The sequence below is a fragment of the Solanum verrucosum genome, unplaced genomic scaffold (genome assembly GCF_900185275.1).
Source record: "Solanum verrucosum unplaced genomic scaffold, falcon-dt-bn FXZP01000150.1, whole genome shotgun sequence".
In the NCBI taxonomy this organism is placed as follows: Eukaryota; Viridiplantae; Streptophyta; class Magnoliopsida; order Solanales; family Solanaceae; genus Solanum; species Solanum verrucosum.
The window spans coordinates 189,407-209,687 of NW_026020371.1; the positions used below are offsets into that span (position 1 = coordinate 189,407).

Below are 20,281 nucleotides of genomic sequence, written 5' to 3' on the forward strand. Positions count from 1 at the left end.
TAGAATAATATATATATATATATATATATATATATATATATATAGTTGCTATCTATGTTGCTCGGACTCTTCAAAAATGTCATTAAGTGTGTGTCAGATCCTTCAAAAGTAGTGCATTTATGATAGACCAGACACGGATGACACCACATTTTTGAAGAGTCTAAGCAACTTGGGTTGTTAACTGTTCAATGAGTTATTAGTGCCGAACATCATATGTAAAACGAAATGTGACAGCTCAAGTAAGATGCTCTATTCATTGCAGCTTAACAACAAAGCTAATTACAGACAAGAGGGAGCTGCTTGGATGGTAAGCAATAAGCACCCCTCACTTCCAACTCTAAGACTGTGAGTTCGAGCCATCTAACAGACAAATATCCCAAATTAACTTCAAGTTGTTTTTCAACATTTCAAACACCAGATCTTCATCCATTGTTTGCTTCTGCATTTTTGATAAGAGAATGAAAATCAAATCAAGTCAAGTCGATGCTTATACTAAGAATACTATGCTATGGTTTTGACCAACACCAACCAATGTTGATGTATCATGCAAAGACATCCAAAATTGGAAAACATAAAATAAAATGAGAAACGTAATTGCTTGTCATCAGGAGAAGAGAACCTACATGTAACTCTGATACAATTCCAGGCATTTTCAGGAAAATCTCCTGTGTAACCTCACCAGTTGAAGATTTGAACTTAGATCGATTTGCATGTCGAAACTTAAACCTAATTGATGAATTCATATATGATTTTGCAGTTGTGTGACCAATAGCATTAACAACATATCGACCTCCTGAAGAATGGCGCTTGTTTAAAGGATCTTAAACCACCCAGTAATTCTGAGTCCAAAATTGCAGAACCAATAAGATCCTTAATTTCATTAATCTCCTCATCCTGAAAAATGTGAAGAATTATCTAAAGCACAACACTCATAGAAAGACGTAATACTACTGTAAACACTCAAATAAGAGAATTACATACGACAGTTGTGAGAAGCTTGAAATCAAGAGTTTAATCCTTATATATAAAGGAACAAAAAGATCTTTTGATATAAAATATTCATCAACATCTTGAGCCTATAACCAACATCTCTGTATTTGAATGAAGTAAATAACTTATAGATAAAACCATCTTGATTTTCTTGGTATATACAAACAATCTGAGGTCTGAGGTCTTTCCAAGAATGCTCATGTCTGCAACCATGTGGCGTACTCGGTTCAACTCAATCTTAAAAATAAGGAGACAGGTATAAATATGTTAATGACAGTAACGCGAAATTGAAGGCATAAAAGGTTTAGAGTACTAACCTTATAGAGCTGAATCTTATTATGATCTTTTGCCACAGTACATTTGCAGGAAACAGTTGATTCTGTCCTGAAGTTATCAGAAAGCTACAAAACACACGGATAAAGAAAGAATATAGTAGGACGAAGACATTTTTTAGAAGCTTGAAAGTAGCATATACCTTAACATAGTATAGTTCTTTCCCTTGCACATATTCTAGTCCGAGATTCTCCACTACTCGATTTGCTACATAGTCCATAAATGAAGGAGGAACATCCGTATGGAAAGATCTTTTCATTTTTCTCAAAGTAGTTTCAGTCAATGAGTTTAGTTTTGGGCTATCTTTACCAATTGAAGAAGTCCTGCTTCACAAAGAACATGACAAGTATTTTGAAACACATATTTGTATACGAATAACCTAACAAACAGAGGCGTATTCAGGATTTATAGATAATGGGTGCACTATTACAAAAAGGTGGATCGAAGACATAAATTTGATCGGTTAGATTCTTTTACTGAAAACCATTAAAATTTTAAAATCATAGGTCCAAAATTAACTTTTATTTATCCAAACCAGTTACAAAATCTTAGAAAGAAAACTAAAACAAGATAGATAAAAAATTCAAATTTCTAACCTCACCTAGAGAGGTGCGCCCAATCATCATCGTACTACATTATATGATACTTCGAGTCTGGGTTCACGCATCTATATTTAAATATTTTTAAAAAATATAACACTACTATATATGATTTCGGGAGGGGACCATGGGTTCACGTGAACCCGGTGACCCCCTCCTGTATACGCCCCTGCTAACAAAATAATGCTTCAAACACAACAAAGTAAGCAGCATGATACATATGATATATGAGGTGTTTGATACATGCTATAAAAGATACGAAGTGATGTTTTTCAGAACAGAGAAGTGTTAAAATTTCTAATTAACATGACGATAAAAGCATAACATGTGAACTAAACGAAGAAGATCGACTGACCCATAAAAGAGAACTTTTCCAAAACGAGCAACTACAGACGGCTTTACTTGTGCCATATCACCTTCCTCCATCTCACGTTTCATATGTTGAAATGACAAAAGCAAATCCTTCTTCACATTGCAGCAATCAAAAGCCATGGTGTTTCTATAAGCTCATTCTTTATTCCTTCACTGCAACCTGGAAAAGTATAGATATATAGCTTAATGAGCATCACTAAAGCAGAGTCGAACCCATGATTTGAAGATTGACGGGTGCACCGCCAACATCGGCTAATGCACATTAGTGTATGATAATTTTACTAAACATAAAAATATAAAACTAATATATTAAAATTAGTTGTAGGTCACGTTGAAGAAGTTGAAAACACTATACAGGTACAAAACTAGAAACAATTGACAAAAAACATTATAAGAACCAAATTGAGTAAATATCTTAAAATGTCAGCAAAGTCATTGTATCAATAAAGTAACTCAATTTAATATTTTTATCATATAAAATGACTCAACCAAATTTGTCATAAAAAACAGGATGATCAGGTTAAATTAAATCATATCATATATGTAAATATATTAACTCCAATTCTTTTTACAGTATTTAACTACTCTACTCTTGTTGAATAAAAAGTAGTACCTTGATGAGTTGGAACCAAAGAGAGAGGCTGTAGGCCTGCTTTTGTCTCAAAGGACTCTAGTGAAAGAGGTTGGAAACTGACAAGAGATGAAAATCTCAATTCATCAGCTAAGCCAACAGAGAACCATTTTAAGATAGTATGATCAGTGTAACCGATACTCCGAGTGTGAGATTTGTTATCCTTTCTCTTGTTGAAAGCAGATCTGATGAGAGACTCCGGTGCCAGAGTTGGTTCAAGCGATGGCGATCCCTTTGTTTGCCTCTTGTGTGGCAGGATGTAAGACATTATAGTTGATCACTTGCTGCTAGCTAGGTGTTTGTGTTACTCACTTGTATAGAAGAAGAAATGTAATTGAACTTATACCGTAAATTCAGGGCCGCCTCTATATGGAAAAGGGCTAACCCATCGGTGGCCCCTTAAATTTGGCACGAAGTTTCACTTGGGCACCTTAAGTGGGCGATGTTCATTTTAGACACCTCATGCAGGGTCTCGATGTGTCATTTTGACACTTTTTGCTTACATGGCTTAGTGAGTGTAATACACTTGTTGAGCGCGCGTGAAAAACCTATTTAGTCGATTTTTTAATTATTTTTTTCTTCTTCTTTCCCATTTTCAGCCACCATTTTTGCAAACTTAACTATCCAACATGGTGAATAAAAATAGTTACAGTAAAATGATGAAAAATGATGGAAACTATTTTAGAAATTTAGGAATAGACCCATTTCAAGATTAAATATTAAATTATTCATGAGATTCTTTCTTGAAAGAATTTAATATTTAAGTAGGGGTATTTGGAGAAGGCGGGGGGGGGGGGGCAGGTGTTTCTGCAAATGGGTATGGGTTTTTGGAGAAGACAATTGGGGGTGGGGGGGGGCGGGGAGGGGGGAGGGCAGGTGTTTATGCAAATGGGTATGGGTTTTTGGAGAAGACAATTGGGGTGGGGTGAGGTGGGGGGGGGGGGAGGGGGGCAAGAGTTTCTGCAAATGGGTATGGGTTTTTGGAGAAGACAATTGGGGGTGGGGTGGGGTGGGGTGGGGAGGGGGGCAGGTGTTTCTCCAAAATGGGTATGGGTTTTTGGAGAAGACAATTGGGGGTGGGGTGAGGTGGGGGGGGCGGGGAGGGGGCAGGAGTTTCTGCAAATGGGTATGGGTTTTTGGAGAAGACAATTGGGGGGGGGGGCGGGGTGGGGGGCAGGTGTTTCTCCAAATGGGTATGGGTTTTTGGAGAAGACAATTGGGGGTGGGGTGGGGTGGGGGGGGGGGGGGTCATGTGGGGATTTTATTGATTTAATTTGTTTTAAAAAAATTATTTGGGCAAAAATCCACGTGTCATTGAGTCATTGGTTACTTTATATTTTTACTCAAAATTCATTATCTACAAATTGTTTTTGACAAATGTCGTCATTTAATTCGCCACTTTACATGTCATTCGCGAGTGTAATACACACACTTCATATATTTTTGTTGATTGGCAAAAAAGTGTCAAAATGACACAGCGAGACCCTACATGAGGTGTCTAAAATGAACATCGCCCACTTAAGGTGCCTAAGTGAAATTTTGTGCCAAATTTAAGGGGCCACCGATGGGTTACCCCTATGGAAAATGAAATAAGGCATCTTTCGATAGTGTAATGATTTATGATAAAGTATACCTTTTTTTTTTGTACTATATTGTTCTCTTTTAAACCTTTTTCGAATAGAAAAAAGGATAAAATATTAAGACCATGATATGTTACTGTGCGTCTGATTGATTTTTGGAGAATCGGACAACACCTATTACTAAAAAATAAAGAAAATAGAGTTGCTCTTTTTGTGATGATGGAACATTTTGGCGCTATAAATAATAGTCATGTTAAAGTGCTTGCTGGAATACTTGCATTATATTAATGAGCATTATGACGACTTTTGAGCTTCTACTAATTACACTTCATTGAATTACGACTACTAAATTTCATTTCATTTTAACATCCAACATAATAGTGTATCAAATATAATATTTGGAAAATATATTTCATATTTTTAATAAATTTGATTGTATACCCATAAGTTTTAAAAACTATCAATAAATCATAAGTTTGTATTACATAGCAAGATAGAAACGTCGACGTAACAAGATTCGTGACTTCCACAACAATTCAATTGGATCTTCGTTGCAACAAATAACAAGTAGTGTCCATGACACTAGAGCAATGTGGTAGTTCGGAGTGAGTGCAACAAGCATCATTCCATACATCGTGAAGTAGACGAAACACGTGACTTTATTACCCTGAGCCGATTGTTCGTCATTTTTATCAACAATCATATCATCACTTTCATATTCACTGAATATTTCATCGTTGCTTTGGTGTTCACATAAAAAAATATGTAATACAACGGAAACAACTACTACTATAGAGGGTGTTTTTGTAAAAGATAAAAGTTTGACGTAGAATTTGAATTTTTTAAAGCTCCCAAATAATGAGATTTTACCTAAATACTAGTTTATTCCTAGTATTTGGGAATTTGAGTTATTTGCCAAATAATGGTATATTGTATAGACAAACACTATTTGTCAAAAAAAATTTCAAATTTTACTTGGAAAATCTATGGTCAAACGGGTCCTAAATAAATGGATGGTGATGTTTGTTGATCAAAGTAACCGGAAATAGAGATGGACGGAGGTCACTTTTATAACTCCGATGTCCGATTTTTTTGTTCTTCTTGCAAATTTGATTAGGAGATTCAATATTTTTTAGAAAGATTGAAAAATAAAAAGGAAGAACCAAAACAAACAGAGTTATAAAAATGCTTAATGGGTGGAAGAAGAACACCATTAATATAGCCTACGTGGGTGGGGTGGCGTTGCATTCTTTTTGGGTATTAACATATTATTTTGAAAAAAAATATATTTTTAATTATTTTAATTTATGCATGTCAAGTGTCATTAGAAGAAAAAAAAAAAGGTACAAGTTTATTTTACCAAAAAAAATATTTAAAAAAATTTGGGACCTATTCACGCGCTGCTATGCAGTGGGATGCACTTATTTTGCCACATCAGCATTTTGTGCTTAATAGACACATGTTTTGAACAATTTAGGTGTCCAATAGGTACAAATTCGAGTTAAGGTGTTTAACTGAATTTGTGGACAACTTTAAGGGACACAAATGACTTAAGTCAATATTTCTATCGGACAGTTCAAATGATTTTCGATATTCATGTAGGCTGCATCCAACTGAAATATATGTTGGGTATTTGTGAGTTTCTTACCATAAATGAGTTTCTATTTTCCTAAAAGGAAAGCATATAGTCTCCATATTTGACTAATCCTTTTTTGTAGGAAATTTTGTTAGGATTCCATAAATAAATGTTTGTTCCTTCTAACGTACCAGCATTCACAATGTAGTCCTAGGGGCTAGAGAGTTGTATAGGGGGAAACAGTTAGATACAAGTGTTATGTTAACTCGTGTGTAAATCTCTTGGTATTTCGAGTAAATTGTGTGAGGTTATTCTTCTCTATATTTAGTTCTCTCTTTTTATATAGTGAATTGCTCATCTCCTTTGTGGATGTAGTTCAGTTGACCAAATCATGTTAAATCATTGTGTCTTTTGATATATTTCTCGTTTGTCTTTTTACTCATAATCTTTCGAGGTTTGTTTTGCTAGCTTCCACATGACACTTAATTATTTTGGTTCTAACAATATGATCCCGAGATCCCAATCCGACCTGAACAAAAATTAGAAAATATTCCTTCATAGAAAACACGCCCTAATTGTTTACTACTCATAATACTTGAGTACTTGACTATTGCATTTTTCTGGAGATTTTCAATCAAAATAAGTCATTATTAATATCAATTCACCAAAATAATATGTTTTTTTAAAAAGTTTACAAAACTAGTATAAATGTATTTCTCATGAATGTTTTAGGTTATATTTTATTCAAAAAAATTCAATGATAAAAAGACAAAAATCTGACGGAGTAAACAAACATAAAATGTTACTGTCAGTCAGGGGCGGACCTAGGTTCACTACTAAAAAACTGCCAAAAAAAAGGCGGTCAAAAGCGACGGACTGCGTCGCTTTTTTGGTCAAAATTGACGGAAAAGCGACGCAGCCACTTCCGACGCGTTTTAGCTCGATGCTTTTTGACTATTTTTTTTAACAAAAGCAACGGACTCCGTCGCTCTATTTTAATTTTATTTTTTTTTTAATTTTCAAAAGGCGACGCAGTCCGTCGCTTTTGTGGAAATTTTATTTTTGAAAATCCCAGAAAAGCGACGGACAAATGGACGCTATCCGTCGCTATTCTGGAAATTATTTTTTTGGAAAATCCAGAAAAGCGACGGACCAAACCACGCTGTTCGTCGCCTTTTCTGCAATTCTACACTATTCAGCTCAATCAATCACACACAATTATAAATAATCTACACAAAACATAAAACAACAAACTTGAAATAATATTCAAAAGTATCTAAATCACAATTTAAATACTTATAAAGTCTTTCAAAATTCGTTTCAAAATTTCATAAATGTCCAGAGATCTAAACTAGGGAGTGGGATCTACATAATCATCCTCATCATCACTGTCGTCGTCGGTGTCCTCGGGAGCCGAAGTAGTAGGTCGACGAGCGAGGTTCATTGCTTGTGCTTTGATTTGTTAAACGCTCTCGCTCATGCTTCGTTGTTCAGTTAGTCTTCTCTGCTCCGACTCTGCTAGTGCCGATGCAAGTTGTGCTATTTGAGCCGACATAGCAGCAATCTGAACACCATCAAGGGCCTCAGCTTGACGTGACGATCCATTACCTTCTAAGCCTGACTGGAGTCGTCTTACATCGTTTCGAGAGCCTAAACCATAACATCTACCCTTGTGTGTCCCCCCTACCACTTTTTCTTTCCAAATCTGAGTGAACAGTTCAGGTGTCATTTCGACCGAAATATCTAGATTCTCAGCAACGTACTGATAAAACTCATTCTACATATTAAATATAAAAAATGACATCAATATATATACATATCATAAATATATTCACTATTAATATATATTATTCATATCAATTAAATAACTTACAAAAGTTCGTTCGTCCCTTTCCTCCACCTACACATCCGGATCCGACTCATTTTCTTTCTTCCTGACATGAGTCTTCTTGAAAACCTCCGGTTCAATGGGAGTGCATCCCAATTCTTTTTCCTATAAATAAAAACTTTATAACGATATATATGAATCAACTAATTATTTATTTAAAAGTTTGAATTAGAACTTACCATCTCTCTTGTAATTGTTCCAACGGTCTTTGCACCTTCGGTGTGAAATGAGCCACCCTTAAGACTGCCTCTAGCCTCTTTGGCTTGTTCTGATATTGCATTAAACTTGTATGTGTTCCAATACAGACCCAATTCATCAATAACATGAGGCAACATCCAATCCGGACGTTCAACACTATCCCAAACTTTCTTTAGCCAGCTAGACAGTCTGGCGGATGCCCTCCTCTCAAATGTGGTAGTAATGACCAAATTGTACCTCGGCTCCCAAGTACACATAGTCTAAAAAAAATTGAACAACGTTAATTAGATCGATAGTAAAAAAAGTAAAGTATACTAAACTTAACTAAAAAATATATACCTTAAATTCATTAAACATCGCTTGGCGTATTCTATTTGGAATCTCGCTCCAAAAGTGATAAGCCTGTGTATAAAGTCTTTCTAACATAGTCTTTTAAAGCCCGGGCAACATCCTTTGCAGGATGCCACCTGCAAAACACATAATAAATATGTTAGTTCATGTATAATATATTAAAGTATAAGAAATAAATAAAATAAACTAACAAATAGATAACAAAACAAACTTACGATGATCCATCCGGCTCAATCATAACTCTACCAAATCTGTCCTTCTAGCCAGGAGCTAGAGCAGGCATCTCATCATCTGGTGTAGCACTAGGTCTAGCTGTAAATGAGGGTGATACATCAGGATGCACAAAACACTGAGTCAATGAAGGCGTACCAGCCATAGCATCTGACTTCTCGTTACTAGAATCTCTGATCCTCATGGCAGATAACTGAGGAGGTGTACCTGTGGGAGATGGAGTACCTGCCGATAAGGGTCGTGCTAGAAAAATAGCCTATAAAGGTAGGCCCTCGTAGCGTCGTGCATGCAATGCCTGTGAAGTAGAGGAAGTACCGACTGGTCGACGGTAAATAGGATAATATTATCGAGGATCCGCCGTACCAAATGGAATAGTAAATAAATGAGTATCATGGCTGATGCGCTCTGGCGCATAAGAAATAGATCCTGCAATATCCTCAGGATCTATGGGTCTCCTAGACTTCTTAATTTTAGCCTGTTTAGTCTGGCTAACTCCAAGATGCTCGTGATGTCTATCACCGTCACCTCCGGAAGACATCTGTATTTAAATTTACATGTATAATATATATAAAAATCATAATTTAAATAAAATTAGAAAAATACACTAACTTACATATATATATACTGGCTAGCTTTCATTCTACAATATTCCTCCTCGCTTGTTTCAATTCCATCATTCTCCCATTCTTCCTCCTCAGTTGTTTCATTTTCATTATCGTCCCATTCTTCGTCATCAAATGATTCATTTTCCTCATTCTCAGACATTTCTTCCTCAACATTCAGTATCTCTTTATCAGATACTTCTTCTAATATGTGTTGAGGATGTTGTAGTGTGGTTTTCAATTCAACATCAACTTGTTGTTGAACAATTGCAACATCATTTTGATACGCCATATCTGGGACATTGTCAATTTCAATTCTTCCCACTTGCTTACTTTTTATAACAACCCACCAATCAGCTTTGTCTCTACGCAATGGATATGGAGTGTTATACACTTGTTTAGCATTTTGTGCAATGATAAAATGATCATAACTTCTATATTTCCTGGTGTGCTTAACTTCAATTATATTATGTTGATGGTCCACCTTTGTGCCTCTATGTGATGGGTCAAACCACTCACACCGAAACAATACAATTTTCTTCCTAGGCCAACCTGAATACCTCACTTCAATAATTTCATAAATGACACCATAATATTCAATAGTTTGACCAGTACCATCAACATTACCTTGTATGTAGACATCACTATTATTTGTTTTCTTGTTCCTAGAAACTTCTTCAATTTGAAACTTAAAACCGTTGACACAATACTTATTCATTGTCAGTACTTTAGATTCAGGTCCAAGTACTACTTCTTTCACTAATTGCAAATGTTGGACACTTGAGTATTCATCGTAAACCTATGTGATTGTTATTTCAAGTAAGATGATTTAGTATAACATGAATATATTATATATTAAATACTTAGTGATTGCACACTTACATAGTTTCTCAGCCATTTGGGAAATTCTGTATATATGGCTTCATTACCCCATGGGTTTACGAACAAGCTGATCATTTTACATTCAAGTATTTTGTTAGTTAATGAACACTTATTAGTATGTAATTTGATAATATATTTTTAACACTTACTTGACATATGGTTGAATCTCTGGAAAATTAAGCAAAATATGTGTCACAACTGATTGCATTTCCATATCAGTGAAGCCTCACTTTCCACACTTTTTAGATCCTCGACCATTTTGATTAAAAATTGATATCGGTGGAAATAAAGGATCAATATCGCCTTCATCATTGCGATTGGGCTTGTTTCTCCTACATGACACATCATCACCAAAGTAATAAGAATAAAAATCACTAGTTTCTCTCCTAATATGACCTTGAACAACTGATCCTTCGATCCTTCCCCTTTGCTTAATCGTTTGCTTGGAACTGCCAATTTTTCTGCATGTATATATGTATATATATGTTAATAAAAGACTTGGTGAATATATATAACTTAGTGAATATTTCAAATGGATACCTCTCAAATGGATACATCCATCTTGTTTGAACCGGACCTCCGAGGCGGGCCTCTTGTACAAGGTCAATTGGAAGATGCTCCATCACATCAAAGAAACCACATGAAAATATCTTCTCCAACTTAGTAGTAGTAACAAGAATATTTTACTCCATCCTGTCTAAACTACTCTCCAACAACTTTCTAGAACACAAATCTTTAAAAAAAAGACTTATCTCTGTGACTGGTTTCCATATCATTTCGGATAGATGGCTAAAAGAGATAGGAATTAAAGTTTCCATGAACACATGACAATCATGACTTTTCATACCTATCAATTTTCCTTCATTCATATATGTCCGCTTTCCTAAATTCAAAGCATTGCCTCTTATAACGAGCATGTCCACAAAACTTGCAATTTTCTAATTCACTATCAGTCTTGTAAAACAACATGCAACCATTAACACAACAATGAATTCTATCATGCATCAATCCTAACTTGGAAACCAAACACTTTGTCTAATAGAAGTTCTTAGGTATGTTAAACTTTGGATTAACTAGTTCACCCAAAAGATCAACCATTGAGTCCATAGCCGCATTAGGAACATTCCAATCTGATTTAATATTCATTAATCTAACCGCAACTGACAAGGTAAAATGCGGACTCCCTTCGCATAGTCGTCAGTGAATGACTAGACTCTTCTAATTGATCATAGAAGCGTCTTGCTTCTTCATTAGGAGCTTCATCAAAATATTGTTCCAGTTTCATCCCACCTTGAACCCCGAAAGCATCATTGATCATTTCATGAACCCTGTCATGTTCAACCCTATCATGTTCAACCCTAATTTGACCATGTGGTGCAATCATATTATATTCATCCAAAGGCAGAGAATTATAAAACATACCATCCAATCCATCTCTTTCTCCATAGTCAATCCATACAAAATATCTAGGCTTAAATCCATTACGCTACAAATGAACCATAAATGTATCTGGTTTAAAAAAAGTTAAGCACTTACATGCACTACAAGGGCACCTAACCAATCCATTATTCTTGAAAATGTCAAGTGTCATTGTATGGTCAATAAAATCTCTAACACCGTCAATAAACTCAGGTTTCAAACCAACACCAGTTTCATAATGCATATTATACATCCACAAACGATGATCCATCTACAAAATATAAATATTCAATTATATTATAAATTAAATTTGATAATAATTTTACTACATTAATTCATTGTTAATATATATTTATAATAATTACTTAATAATTCTAATTAAGTTCAATTACTACATTGATTCAATTTCTAAAGTATATTCAAGTTCAATTTCTAAATTAAAATTCATATTATAAAAGTTAGTAGTTATATATAAAGTGCAAATCCAATAATTAGTTATATATTCAAATTCTAATTAAGTTCAATTAGTTCAAGATCTACAAAGTTAAAGCATAATTAATTAATCAATACTAATTAATTAAGTTCAAGTTCTAGTTAAGTTGATCAAAATTAAGTTTATATTAATTCCTAATTAAGTTTTCAAGTTATTATAAATTAATTAAGTTTAATAAAGTTCTAATTATTTTATATTAAGTTCAAATTAATTAAGGTCAATAAGATTTTCAAGTACTACAAAATTCTAATTAAGTTCAAATAAAATCCAAGTTCTAATAAGAATAAAAATTAAGTTCTAATAAATTAAAGTCAACAATATTTCAAGTTCATATTCCTAATTAAGTTCAATTTATAGTAAATTCAAGTTATAATTAATTATAAGTTCTAATTAAGTTGTAATTCAAATCCCTAAAATTCCAAATTCAAACTAGCTAGCTAGTGTCCCAAATTCAAACTATTAGTCCTAAAATATCAAATATAATTTAAACTAGTCCTAAATTCCAAATTCAAACTAGTCTTAAAATCACAAATTCAAAGTACTCCTAGAATTCAAAAATCAAACTAGTGCTAAAATCTCAAATTCAAACTAGTCCTAAATTCCAAATTCAAACTAGTCTTAAAATCACAAATTCAAAGTACTAGAATTCAAAAATCAAACTAGCTAGTGCTAAAATCTCAAATTCAAACTATTAGTAGTCCTAAAATCTCAAATATAATTCAAACTAGTCCTAATTAATTCCAAATTCATACTAGTCTTAAAATCACAAATTCAAAGTATACTCCTAGAATTCAAAAATCCAACTAGTGCTAAAATCCCAAATTCAAACTATTAGTAGTCCTAAAATCTCAAATATAATTCAAACTAGTCCTAAATTCCAAATTCAAACTAGTCTTAAAATCACAAAATTCAATTAGTTATATATATAACCTTCAAGTTCTAAGTTCAATTAGTTCAAGTTCTAAATTCAAGTTAATTCATATCTAAACTTAATTATATATAAACTTCTAATCCATGAATTGGTTATATTCAAGTTCAAGTTCATATATTCATCCATGACATTCAAACATTCAACATATATATTCATGATATTCAAACTAACTTCTAACTTATAACTTCAAAATAACAATTTACTGACTAACAATCATCAAATTTTACAAAAATCACAATTCACAATCAAATTAAAGAATTTCATATTCAGACTAGCACTTAAATAAAAAAAACTGAATTCATTTGCTAACAAACACAACCAATCATTCAATAAAACACAAATTCAATAACTAATTAACAAAATCAAACAATATACCACAAATTGAAAAAATTAAAACTAATTTGATGAAATCCTAACCTTAAATTAAAGGAGAAAGAGACAATGGAGAGGGAGGGCGGCAGCAGCAGCGGCGTCGGCGGCGGCGGCGGCGGCGGAAGGTTCGTCGGCGACTTGAGCGATTTCAGAGAGAATTTAGAGAGAAAGAAGAGAGAAGGAAGAGAGGAAAAATGGGGAAAATCGCGTTTGGTATGCAGATATTTTAAAGAAAGCAACGGACAATGTCTCTATGTCCGTCGCTTTTTTATAAAAATGTTTGACCAACATTTTGACCAAAAAGCGACGGACTAAGAGACATTGTCCGTCGCTTTCTTAAAATATTTGACCAGATATTTTGACCAAGAAGCGACGGACATAAAGATGTCGTCCGTTGCTTATTTAAAAATTAATTAAACAATTAAAATTAATAAAAACGATGGACGGCGTGGCTTTTTTTTATTTATAAATAATTATTTTTAATATAAAGCGACAGACTGCATCGCTATTTATATAAAATAATTAATTATTGATTATATATATATTTGGCGCAAAAATCCGCGAAAAAAAGTGACGGACTAAGAGATTCCGTCCGTCGCCTTTTGTAAAATAATTTAAATAATAATTTTTTTTAATTAAAAGCGACGGACGGTGTGGCAATTGGCATTGCTTCATGGAGCCACGCCATCCGTCGCTTTTTTGTCCATCGCTTTTTGACAGTTTTTTAGTAGTGGTTGTGTCTAGGGGGTTCACCCGAATCCCCTTGGTCGAAAAATTACGTTATATATATAGGGCCAAATTCTAATTTTATGTGTACATAAATTAATATGAACCCTATGAAAATAAGTGAGAAACTTTAGCTCAATGAATAAGGGGTTCATCAGTGGCTTTTACGTCGTGAGTTTGAATCCCATGCGCAACAATTCCTCTTCTCTTATTTTTTTACCCTTTTTAATGCATGGAATTGGGTCAACTTTTGGGCTTGGATCATCTTCTCTATTTCATTATTTTTTCTCTTTTATGTCTTTTATTTTTCTAATTTGTTTTTGTTTAAATTTATTAGACACATTTTTTTATTCTTCTTATATCTATTAGTCATTTTATTTCAACATTATTTTATGTACAACTCTTAAAAATGATGAATTATATATATAAAGATAAATTAGATGTAATTTTATGAAGAAGGTAAAAATCGTCAATATCCTTTTAATAATATATATTTAATAGAATTCATGTAATTTCTTTTCTATTTTTTCAATTCTATTTTAGAGAGATGGAAACTAAACTTATTTGATTTATTCGTCATTTTTTTTCCAACAAGTGATGACTAACCTAGTAAATTAAACTACATGTACTAAAAAATTGACAATGTCATTTATTTATCTTCTGAATATGCATTATAATATAAGTAAATCTATACTTACACACTTTTATAGAATCTTGATAATTTTCCTAGTAATATGTGTATGAATGGATACTAATTTAAAAAAATTTTAAAATGCAAAATAAAGTTAAACATTATAAAATAAAAGTATAAAAAGTACAAGAAATTTTAAGAATGTTGAATGGAGCAGGTAAAAGTAGGAAGAAATGCTTAATGCGGTACGATAAGGTAATATAAAGTTCGTGGGTTAAGGTACATATTTTTCTTCTCCTTCTCGCTTCCTTTTTCATCCTTTAATTTTCACATGTTTTAGGAATTAACTTATGTAATACAACTGATCCACTCATATTTTTTTTTTATCAACGTATCTTTGTTCTCAATATCTTTGATTAGTTTGGTATTAACTTTTATCAACCAATGAGATACCTTGTACAAAAAGCATGTCGGGGTTACTACGCTCACCGCGCACTTACATTACCACATGAACTTTTTCTTTAAATTTCGAACCCCCTGAGCTTAATTCCTGGATCCGTCATTGCTGTCAGTAAAGTTTTATAATTCATTACTATGAGGCACGTTTTACCACTAAAATGTGACTCATAGTAACATTTCTCTGAAATGGCTGAAAATTATAATTCAATCGTGTACATGTCTCCTCCAACTTTATTCAACTTTTCATTACTAAAATGGATATATATTTTGTACATACGCACGTTCACTTGAAAATATATATGAGTTTCTGATTTTCCCTTTTCATACGTAGACATGAATATTGGTCCGGTTTAATGTTTGGCTGTTGAAGAGGAATATCGTTACAGATTTTCTCCTTTGGCTAACTCTGCAGCTACTATATATTAATGTATGTACAATATATATATATATATATATATATCCATTTTAAGAGTGGAAAGTTGAATAAAGTTAAATGTTGCAGGTACAAGATTAAATTTTAATTTTCAGTTATTCCATAGAAATGTTACTGTGAGTCACGTTTTAGCTGTAAAACGTGTTTCAGAGTAACATATTATAAAACGTTATCGACAGCTACATTTTATGTCTACTTACTCCGTCATACCTTTGTCTTTTTGTCATTGATTTTTTTTTGAATAAAATATAAACTAAAATGTTACTGAGAAATACGTTTATACTAGTTTTGTAAAAGTTCAATAAGAAATATTTTATTTTGGTGAATTGAATTTAATAATGACTTATTTTGGTCAAAAATTCATTTTCGGAGATTTTTTAAAACCTTCTTCACTTTGAAGCAAACATGAAACATCAAAACAAGTTTCAACTTTACCTTTTAAAACCTTAGTCCAGATACTCTACGGACTTCACGTTTTCAACTCCTTTTTTACACTTGAACAAATTAAATTTGTGTATTATATATGGCCCCGCAAGTTGATGGATTTATCCCATTTAAATCATCTTTACTTCTCTTCCAAAATTTATGTTAAAAAAGTGAATAATTTTATCATAGTCTATGCTACATAGCTCAAGAAAGCAGGGTACAAAATCTAAGAAATCAATAAATGGATCAAGACAATTTTGACTAGCAACAGGGGCGGACCCATATAGAATCATCCGGGTGCTCGAGCACCCATTAACCTTATATCGTAATATATATACATATATTTATGAACAAATGGTTTGATTCGTCCAATGACTCTTATTTTAAATGAGTTTAAGTGTCTAATTGAAATATCGTCAGGTAAAAGGATCTAATTTACAATCCGAATCATATATAAGGGCCTCCCGATCATTCCGCCAGCAAAATTGAAAATGAAAGAAGAAAAGACAGAGACAAAGACTCAAAGTCTTTCCAACACTAGATGATTAACTTTCTTTTAATTAAAGGGACAGTCATTATGTCCCCTCTATTTTTTTTGGTTTTTTTTTTTCATTTCAATTTATTTTTGCCTCAAATTTCTTTATCTTCATATCATTTTTTTAAAAAAAATTAAATAGGACGTTGGGCCATTTTGTTTTAATAAAAAAATGATTAATTGTCTATAAATGCTAATCCAAAAGTGGCTGGCCATCTTCATATCATTTTATTTTTACACCATAAAAATATAATATTAAGCATTGTTGAATATTTGCTATAGGATTGCAAATTTTTTACTGTAGTAATTTTATTAAAATAGACCTAGTCAACTAGCTAGCTTAATTAGGAGTTAAATTCTATTTGAATTTTGAATAAATAGTATTTTATAGATTTTAGGAGTTTAGTATTTTCAGCAGATTTTTTTGCTAAATTTTCGGTTAGAAGTTATTAGTTTTTAATAAATTGTATTCTTATGCTGCAATGAAAAATATTAGTCTTTCACATTAATGTAACTTTTCTTTCTTATTTTTTATTCCTTTAATATTTTTATTCTTTCATGCAATTTCTATTCTTTTACAAACAATTGATATCTAGAGTCATTTTTCTTAAGGGACTTCCGAGTGAAGAGATTAATTCAAAAAATAGTTTTTCATGAATGACTCCATCTGTTTTTATGGTGAAAATTATCAATTATGGGCGGTAACAATGGAAACTTACTTGGAGGCTCTTAGTCTTTGGGAAGCTGTGGAACTGGATTATGAAATTAATCTGCTACCAAATAAATCAACCATAGCTCAAATCAAGAGTCACAAGGAAAAGAAAATCATGGAGTCTAAGGCGAAGGCAACTTTGTTTATTGTTGTTTCAATAACTATTTTCACAAGAATTATGTCTCTCACATCACCAAAAAAAATTAGGATTCTCTGAAGAAAGAATATGTTGGAGATGAAAGATTTCGAGAAATGCAAGTATTGAATTTATTGAGGGAGTTCGAGTTGCAGAGAATGAAAGACTTTGAGACAATCAAAGAATACTCAAACAGATTGCTTGGCATTGTCAACAGGTAAGATTACTAGACGTGAATTTAAAGATTCAAGAATTGTTGAAAAAATCCTTGTTACAGTGTCCGAAAGATATTAAGCATTTATAACCTTAGAAAATACACAAGATCTATCCAAGATGACCTTGGCAGAGTTGTTAAATACTTTTTAGGCATAGAAGCAAAGAAAACTTATGAGGCAAGAAGTTATGATTAAAGGAGTCTTAGTAGCTAGTCATAAAGCTCAAAACAAAGGTAAAATTTAGAAATTTTACTCACCTTGTGAGCACTATGGAAAAATGGGTCTTCCACCATACAAATGTTGGAAAAGACCATACATGAAGTGTAGCAATTGCAATCAGCTTGGCCGTGAAGAAGTCATTTGCAAAAATAAATTTGAGAACCATGATAGACGCACGTGTAGTCAATGAAGAAGAAGAGAAGGAAGAAGAGGAGGAAGAAGAAGAGGAAGAAGAGGAAGAAGAGGAGGAAGAGGAGGAGGAAGAGGAAGAAGAGGAGGAGGAAGAATGAGGAAAAAGACGAGGAAGAATAGGAGGAAAGAGAGGAGGAGGAAGAGGAGAAAGAGGAGAAAGAGGAATAAGAGGAGAAAGAAGAGGAAGACGAGGAAGAAGAAGATGAGGAGGAAGAGGAAGAAGAGGAAGATGAAGAAGAGGAAGAGAAAGAAGAGGAAGAGGAAGCCGAGGAAGAAGATGAAGATGAAGAGGAAGAAGAAGAAGATGAGGAGGAGGAAGATTAGGAAGAGGAAGAAGAAGATGAGGAAGAAGCCGATGAAGAAGAGAAAGAGGAAGAGGACGAATAGGAAGAGGGAGAGGAGGAAGCAAATGAGGAGGAAGAATAAGAGGAAGAGGTTGAGGAAGGGGAAGAGGAAGAAGAAGAGGAAGATGAAGAGGACGATTTGAGCATACAATTTCTGCTAAACCAACCAACATTATCAACATAATTTCATAGTTTGGAGTTGTGCTCTTAATTTACCAATTTGAGTAAACAACCTTACAAAATTCAATTTCTAAGTTGACGACGAAGCACATGTGACCATCTCATAGATGCAACTATCATATAGTTGCTAACGGTCCACATGGCAGGTGAACGAGCCCATATTCACCTTTTTATATGTTCCAAAAACCTCAGGGGATACAATCCCAACCTTAGCTGATACAATGATACAATCATTCATAAGAACAAGCAACACAAGAGAATTCTTGAAGAATCTTTTATTTCTTCATCATATAAGTCACGTGAATTCTCAATTACTTTTGCATCACATTGGACCGGGATGGCCAATCGGTCATGCCAACTGATCTTTATTTTTCTCAAACCTCCCGTAGAGGTGAGTTATGACATTTATCATTTTTCTCAAACTTCCCATAGAGGTGAGTTGTGGCATATACCCAACCCATAATGATTTTATCACAACTTGACTCATTCTCTTTCAGAATGGTCGAGCATTCACGATGCTTATCACAAGTCACATTCTCTTTAAGAAATGGACTAATCATTTATATGTGCTTCATAAATTTCACTATAAGCACATTGTCATGCCTATGCATGACCCACCTCGACATCACTTTGAAAGGTCAAGTGTACCACCACTTTATCTTTCTTTCTTTTGATGGAGGATTTTTATATTATTAATTCACACAACGACCACTGGTCCAATGACCTTTCATACCATTATGATGATAAGAATACCTTCACAATTTGAAGGCTATTTGGAGAACCCACAATGTTCTACCTTTCATAATTACCACAATGGTGACTATTATAATTTTGTTCATCTATGCCCTTATTCATACGTTCAATTACCTGTCATCTTTCAGACTTATTATTCACTGCTACTATATTCATATGATAGAATGGAGCAATTAGACGAATTTCAAACTTATCATGTACTGTTTCCACATTTGCTATAAGGAATGGAGCAAATTCAATGGGACAAACTTCATAATTTTTCATCAAAGCCTTAGTCATCATTATATCATCACTATGGTGCATTGAGACTCAAACTCAATGTCTTACCCTATAAGACGTGTTAGACCATAATTCTATGAGACTCGAATCCAATCCTTATCATCATGGTGAATCAAAACTCAAATTGATGTCTTACCCTCTTGGTGCGATATAACATGAATCTACTGTTTTATCCTCAAACAATTTTCATTATGGTGCATCTGGACTTTAACCTGATGTCTTACCCTTTTGGTGCGATGAGACTTAAATCCACTGTCTTACCCTTAACCATAAATATAATAGGCTGAAGTACAACATGACTCACCCTTTGAGTATTTCAAAATAATCAAAAATAATATTCAAACTCATGCTACTAAAACTTTGTACCTTCTTCCATTTAAGGAATTTTGTAGCATGCCATATTCAACTAGTAGTAGTATATACCATTGGTTCTTGGTCAATGTTAGTGACCGAACACTATTGTATTCCAAATCATAAAAAGATTCTAGAAAATATATACCTGATTTTATGTATATAATACATTGATTGTAGTAGTTATCATTTTTCCTTCTTGATTCTCATAACGAGATCAATCAGAACATGATCTAAAGTAA

The 20,281-nt window shown here is 33.3% G+C and overlaps 1 pseudogene; it reads right to left on the reverse strand.

Moving 5' to 3' along the window:
* Nucleotides 1–337: 337 nt before the first annotated feature.
* On the reverse strand, nt 338–3,193 carry LOC125838378 (uncharacterized; annotated as a pseudogene).
* Nucleotides 3,194–20,281: the final 17,088 nt, after the last annotated feature.